This window comes from Lygodium microphyllum, chromosome 28, assembly GCF_053477565.2.
Source record: "Lygodium microphyllum isolate KBCC chromosome 28, Lygodium_microphyllum_v1.1.10, whole genome shotgun sequence".
Taxonomy (NCBI): domain Eukaryota; kingdom Viridiplantae; phylum Streptophyta; class Polypodiopsida; order Schizaeales; family Lygodiaceae; genus Lygodium; species Lygodium microphyllum.
In genome coordinates, this window is record NC_141162.1 from 17311738 (window position 1) to 17319498 (window position 7761).

A 7761-nucleotide genomic window follows, 5' to 3' on the forward strand; every position below is an offset into this window, starting at 1 on the left:
ATTCCATTTTGTTGTGGGGTATGACTGCATGAATATTGCTACTTTATGCCATGTTCCTGCAAGAACCTTGCAAACTCATTTGAGAGGTACTCTCCCCCTCCATCTGACCTTAGGCATTTTATTTGCAGGCCTGTTTCTTTTCAACCATAGCTTTAAGAGTTTTGAAATGCCCAAACACTTCATTTTTCTTTTTCATAAAATACACCCAAACTTTTTTGCTATAGTCATCAATAAAAATGACAAAACAATGACAGCCTCCAATAGATGCAGTTTTAGTAGTCCACACATCAGAGTGGATTAATTCCAATGGCTTCTTACTCTCTTGAACATGTCTAGGAAATGGTTTCCTTACATGTTTTCCAAATTGACAGGCTTCACATACCTTATGCATTTCTGTAACCTTGAATTTAGGCAATCCTGCAATAATATTTTGGGCTTGCATTGATTTAAGTCGCTATATATTAACATGACCAATGCGTTTATGCCAGATATCAATATCTGCAACTACACCAGTCCCATGTGCAAACATTACTGCACTCAATTCATGCATGTCTGTATCCAACGTAAACATTCTGCCTTTCTTTTTTCCTTTTGCTATCAAGTGACCTTTATTTTTCATATCCTCAACAAAGCATCCATGAGAATTAAATTTGACCTGCAAGCCCTGCTCAACCATTTGACCAACAGAAACCAGGTTCTTGGTGATATTCGGGACATGAAATACATCTGACAGGTATTTCTTTTTCCCATCCTGCATAGACAAAGGAATTTTTCCAATTTGCATAATAGGATGTGCAGTATCATCACCAGTCTCCACAAATCTTGGTTTTTCCATTTTCCTTGCATCCTACATCCATTCTGCATGACCTGTCATGTGGTTTGATGCACCTGAGTCAACATACCACACATCGTTGCTTTCTTCTGCACTTGTCACAGAATTGGTCATGTGCTCCACCATAAACAAATGCTCATTTCTGTCATCACCCTGTCTACTAGAAGATGCATAATTCCCTTGTTGCAATTTTCCATTCATGATGTCATTCTGCTTTTTATAGCAGTCTTTAGCCATATGATCCATTTTACCACCGTAGTAGCATTCAACATTGTTGTTTGCATTTTGGCATCTTTGCCATCCACCACGACCTCTTTGGCTCCCCCTGCCTCTAGAGTTACCACGTCCTCCTCCATAGGACTGGTTTTCTTGAGTTTGCTGCATATTCTGATTTCTACCACGGCCTCCAGAATGGCCTCCTCTACCTCTGCCTCTACCTCTTCCAGCATTTGAGTAGAAGACAGCTTCTTTTGAAGTTCCTCCAGAAGAAGATGCACCACCATTTCTCTGCTCCTCAGAAATTAGAAGAGCAATCGACTCCTCAAAATCAAGAAATCTTTCATGGACAAAAATGGATGTTCGAAACTGTGCATAATCCTTTCCTAGACCATTCAAGGTCACAGAAACTAAATCATCATCTTCCACTGGCGACCCAATGGAAGCAAGTGCATCTGCAATCTTCTTCACTTTCATGTGGTAGTCATTGATGCTCATACTTTCTCTTTGCACATTGTGTAACTCTTGCTTGAGCTGCATTTTCTTGGCTTGTGTATTTGTGCTATACATTTTTGACAGAGTATCTCATGGCTTCTTTGGCGTTCTTGCATTCTGAATATGCACAATCATAGAGTCTGAAATACTGATAGACAACCAGTACATAACTTTTCTGGCTCTCTCATGCCATCCTTTAAATGCCTGCATTTGCTGTTGATTGGGAACATCAGGAAGAACTAGTTCTTCTTCATTTCCTGCAACGAATTTCCAATATCCTTTTCCCATAAGGAAATTCGTCATTCTAAACTTCCATGCTTGGAAGTTGTTTTTGTCAAGCTTTTCAGTGACAATCTGTGAAAGAGAATCAAACACCATTATAGAACACAGCAAAAAATTCTGTCACTGCAAAAAACAGAGCTTCAACCTCACAAGGGCAAATCTGCAAAATTGACGAAAGTGGTATTTAACCACACAGTCACTTCCTAGTGATGATTTTGCATCAACAGGCAACAAGGATGATTCTGTAACTCCCAATGTCTCTGCGCACAGGCATATGATGCAATTTCTACGGTAACTTTTCACCAACCTGTAGAACAGTGGTCGCACAGCAAAAACAGGGCCTTTTCCTGAGTGCGTGTGAAAAACTTCCACCTCCAAAACAGGCCCCGAAATGGCCTCGAATAAAAAAAACAGGGCAACTAAGGGCTAAAGCCCTTATCGCAGCATATACTGCCCTCTTGCTACACCGCGAAGGGCGTCTCAATCTGAGACACTGTACTCTTGCACTTTTCGGTTGTGCTACCTGCAGAGACTTGCTTCCAAACTCAAAAAATAAAAGCAACACTGGTCCTCTTACCAGAACACCACAAACTTGGTTTGCTTTCTTGAGGTCCTTACCACGAACCAGGCTCTGATGCCATGTCAAGATTGTGGGAGAGAAGGAAGGAGTCTCACTTGTAGCTTTCTTGCTTGCACAATGGGGGAATACACACACAGGTGGAGGCTGAAAACAGTTTTCCTCTTCTTAGTTATGTAAGCCAAAAAACTCAAGTACAGAGAAATAGGAGAACCCTATATGTGGGTTTCAAACCAAACTCAACTAACTAAGGTGGCATACTAACTGAGCCACGAACTAGAGTAGATAAGGATAGTTGTCATCTAGCTATTATTCATGGGCAGTATACCAACCGCATCTGCAGCTAACAAGTCGGTGACATAAATGCACAATGGTCACCCTGGCATATCACGAGTGGAGCTCGATATCTCAACATGCATAACAAACACACATTCATTTTTGTCTTCATTCTGTCGTGAAGACGATGCATAGTTTCCATGCTGCAGCTTACCACTACAAATATCATCTTTCTTAGCATAACATTGGGCTACAATATGACCTGTTTTGCCACAGTAGTGACACACAATACCAGAGTTGTTAGGACCTCTGTTCTGCCATCCACCTCTTCCTCTAAAGCTCCCCCTGCCTCAACTTACCACGACCTCCTGAAACCTGCATATCGCCAAATTGCTGATTCAATCTGTTTTACTAGTTGTCACTACCACGTCCTATACCACAGTCTCTTGAAGAGAAACTGCCATGTCCCCTTCCTGAATTGGAGTAGAAAGCTTGGACTTGCTCACCACTTCTTTCAGATGTCTCACTCTGCATGTTGATCTCTTCAATGATCATAAGGGAGACCAACTCATCGAAATCTGGAAATGGCTTTCTGACATATACGGAAGTTACAAAATACTTCCAAGCCTTTTCATTGTTAAGTCCACCCAAGGTAGACGACACCAAATCATCATCATCGGGCATTGCATCAATCGCTGCCAAGGCATTTGCAATGCTCCTTACCTTCAGTGCATACTCATTGATAGACATATTCCCTTTCTTCAATGTATTCAACTCTTGCTTGAGTTGAATCTTTCGTGCCTTTGTATTTACGGAAAACATACTTTCAAATATGGTCCAAGCTACATATGAATTCTCTGCATTTCTAATATGTCCCAGCATATTATTGTCAATTACTGCAAACAGCCAATACATGGCCTTTTTGTCTTTTGCATTCCATTCCTTTCGTGCCTTTGTCTCTTCTGCAGTTGGAGGATCACTCACCTCCGGCTCCTTTTCTTCACCTGAAACAAACTCATAGAGGCCTTTTCCAATAAGGAAGTTCGTGACATGAAACTCAAGAGACAAGAAGAGAGATGGATGCCAAAACGTTTTCTTGCTGGCTTTTTCTTCTTCTTCCACACATTTTACAATGTACACAAAGTATAGATAAGATACAACATAAAGGAAAGTGGCCTACTAAGTCAAACAATGCATAACCGACTACACTAGTCGACTGGCGCTATAACTATGCTAGCTGTAAATAGGTGTAACAACCTGAATATAATAAGTAATGAGTCAGTGACCATGTGAGAGTCATAATGATCACCGATATGCTAAGTGTAGACGTGTGGACTCATCTAACCAGGCAGTCCATCATCAATGTCCGCATGTGTTGAGCTTGTCATCTCAATAGACAAGACATTTGATTTTTTCTTAATAGGATAAGCCCAAACCATATGTGAGCAACCATCAATGAATGTGACAAAGTACTTCACATGACCTAGAAATTGACAATAGGGCATGGGACCACATATATCCAAATGAACAAGAAGTTCACCCATGCGCTTAATGCTAGACTTCTTATGCATACTACATGTCTACCTACCATATAAACAATGGTCATAAGACTCAAAATGCTTATACTCTAGGGGTGGAAGATACTATAAATTGGCAATTATTTTCATTCCTTTCATAGACATGTGTCCAAGGTGATGATGCCAAAGAGATACATGTAAAATTGCAATCACAGCCAAAACATGGTAAATGGACCCATATACAAGCAAAGAATAAAGGTAAATAGACTTAGCACCATGTGCAATAATAAGATTCCCACATGTAATCTTCCAAGAAGAATCACTAAGAGAGACAACATAACCTGCATCATTGAAGGTGCTAGTAGAGATAATGCTCTTAGTGAGAGCTGGTATATAACATATATCATGAAGAGTGAATATGTTGCTTGAACCAAAATGCAACATGACATCACCAATACCAACTATCTCTTATGTCAGGTCATTACCCAAAAATGGACAGATCTAGTCATACTTTGATAGGAGTGAAACCACTCTCTATGAGGGGTCACTTGAAAGGAAGCCCTTGAATCTATCAACCAACATTGTGTATATATTGACAAAGCATCAATTAGCTAGGAAGCATCCAAAGAAGAAGTTGCCAAGATAAGATCATCATATATATCAGGCTACACTACATTAATCTTCTCGATCTTGACACTAAACTTGCTAGGCACAATGGTACGATCATCATTTTTATCCTACACTTTACCCTTTCCCTTTTCCTTGTGCTTGTCTTCGTGCATTTATGGCACTATGGCCGAATATGACTTTCTTTTCCACAATAATGACAAGTAAAATGGGACTTATGGCCATGAGACTTATTGCAATACTATCCATGTGTCCTAGAATAGGACCTATTAGATTCTTTGCCATGGCCATTTTCATCTTGCTGGCCTCTCAAAATCAATGTATGTGATGTATGGGAAGCATCCATATTCTTTATGTTCACCTTTTTTTGTCAAGAGGGCACTCTCAACATCCTATAGTTTCAACCCATCCTTAGTATAGAGAGCCGTACAGTAAGTGTCCCATGACTCAGGTAGAATACCAACTAGAAATAAAGGATGCAAAGTATCCTTGAAGTCAATCTCATGCAAAGCTAAATGGTTGATGATGGAGTAAAACTCATTCAAGTGTGCAAATATAGAAGTCCCTTCCTTCAATGCAAAGGTCCATCAACTATTTCCACCAATACATTTGAGATGTAGGACTCTACTTGTCATAAAGATTCTTAATTTTTGTCCAAAGCTCATAGGCAATTTGATTTCAAGTTACAACATTGTAGTGAACGTGTTTAGAGAGTGATCAAATGATTGTGGACTTGCATGACTCATCTAGTTCATCCCAATCCTCAATTGTAATATTTTTAGGTTTGAAATCTCTATTTTTGAGTGGTCTAACCTACAATTTCTTCACTAAAACCTACCATATCTAGGTCTTCCAATAGCTATAATTGGTCCCATCCAGTTTTTCAATATTGAAGATAGCACTATCATGAGAACCACTAGCCATAATGAGACCAAGCAAGAGCAAGTACAAAAAAGGGCAAGATAGGCTATTGTAATACCTTGCAAATCAGCCCCAAAAACAATGTTAAATCAAGTGGAAGACAAGAGATACTGTGAAAGTAATGAGCTATCCACAACTTGTAAGCAAAAGGCTATCAAGTCCAGGTGACTACCCTCAAATGGAATGCATCAAAACTGAAATGATAGGTTGCTGTAATAAATTGTAGCAATATGCCAACAACCAACTATGAGCATCCAAGAGGGGAGAAGCCATGAACAATTGGCATTGAAGACTTTCACAACTACTGTGTGTTAGAATCCATATATTCAATAGGGATAGATGTCATACACAGGGTAGATCTCAAGGATAAATGAAGAGAACTGCCAAATGCATAATCCACCGAGCAAAGATCAATACATAACCTAGAAGTATGTAGATACAATTGACAATACCTTGACAAACATAAGTACCAGGTCCAAGCTAATAGATCAAATCAACCCATGATAGGGTAACTGCATCCAATAAATATCAAGAGAGTATGTACATGTCACAGTGAGTCCCATTGTCTCAATGTGATAAGCTCAAGCTCAACTACATAAGCCAAACACTTTGTAGTATATCCAAGTGCCAATGTGGCTCAACATACAAAGCCGAGTAGCTCCCACTAAAGTAAAAGTCGAATGCCACATGAACAAGAAAAGCTCAAAACATCATGTGAATGATGCCCAAACATCCAAGATCCATAGAGCATACATCTAGAAGCATAAACCCAAAATATTCTTCAAGCTCGTAAAAACTGCATAAGCTAGTGTAGCAGTCGAGGCTTGAACCACAATCAATATGAATATCAACAAGCTCAAAATCAAAGCTCAAGAGAATTCCATAGCTTAGTCGAGTTTATAGACCAATGCTAAGCATCAATACATGTATAGGAAATAACTGAATGACATTCAAGAGCAATAGGCATTTAGTATTCACTGAGAAAAGCTTGTTATCCATTGTATTATAACAGTGAAATCTCTGCAAAGATTGAGCCAATGCAAACTCAATCGAATCCCAAAAGCATCCCAAGGTTTGTGTCGAGCATTCCCAAGTGTCAAGCTAACATTCGAGCATCAATATCAAGCCGTGGAAGCATCAAATGACAAGAGTCATATACTTTTCCTAGATAAATGAGATTCAACCTTATTATTACAGCAATGAAATCTCTAAGAAAATTGAGCCAAATATGTGCTCAAATCAATCCAATATCATCTCACATCAATGCCATATCATCCCTTAAGTATCCAACATCAATACATGCATATACATGCATCTCAAGAAGTATGTACAAGCTCCAAGGATTAAGAAAACTCTGTTCGGACCTATATACTAGCAGATTTGTTGAAAGTAATGGAGATTGGGAGCTTCAATGCACAAGTGGTCAATACCAAGGAGTGTCAAAAATGATTTCCAAGTGTCAAAGACCATACAAGAGCTGGGATGAGGTAAAATGTGGGTAGCAGAGAGGGTAGGAAAACCAAGCATAAATCACACTTGTTGTTCCTAGTGGTTCGGTTGCTCTTATTGACCTTAATGATGGCCTAAACAAGGCTCAAGTGACCCAAAGAAGATCCTTGAGAAGGCACAAACAAGCCTTGAAGCAATGGAGGTTGATGCTCACCTCAAATGGAAGAAGCCATGGTTGTGGTAATGTGCTCGGCTGTCCAAGCACATTTTAAGTGGTCCTCGAGAAACGAATCTAAGTGTCACTGCCCGGCATTTCCATGGAATGTTTCGAGGTTTGTCACCTAGGGTTTCCCAAGTTTGCCTCACAACGAAACATTCGCGGTGGCTGAACCCACTAGGATTGACTTGAAATCAGGGTTCCTAGTGGCCAAGATCTCCTAACGACAATCTAGCATTGGCGAATCCTGGACATCCTACTTTACGTAGAGATACCTAAGCCAAAATAGACCCATGCCACACTTGGTTCAAAGAGAATGGGAAATGGGAGGAATGTGCCGCTCAACCTCTCT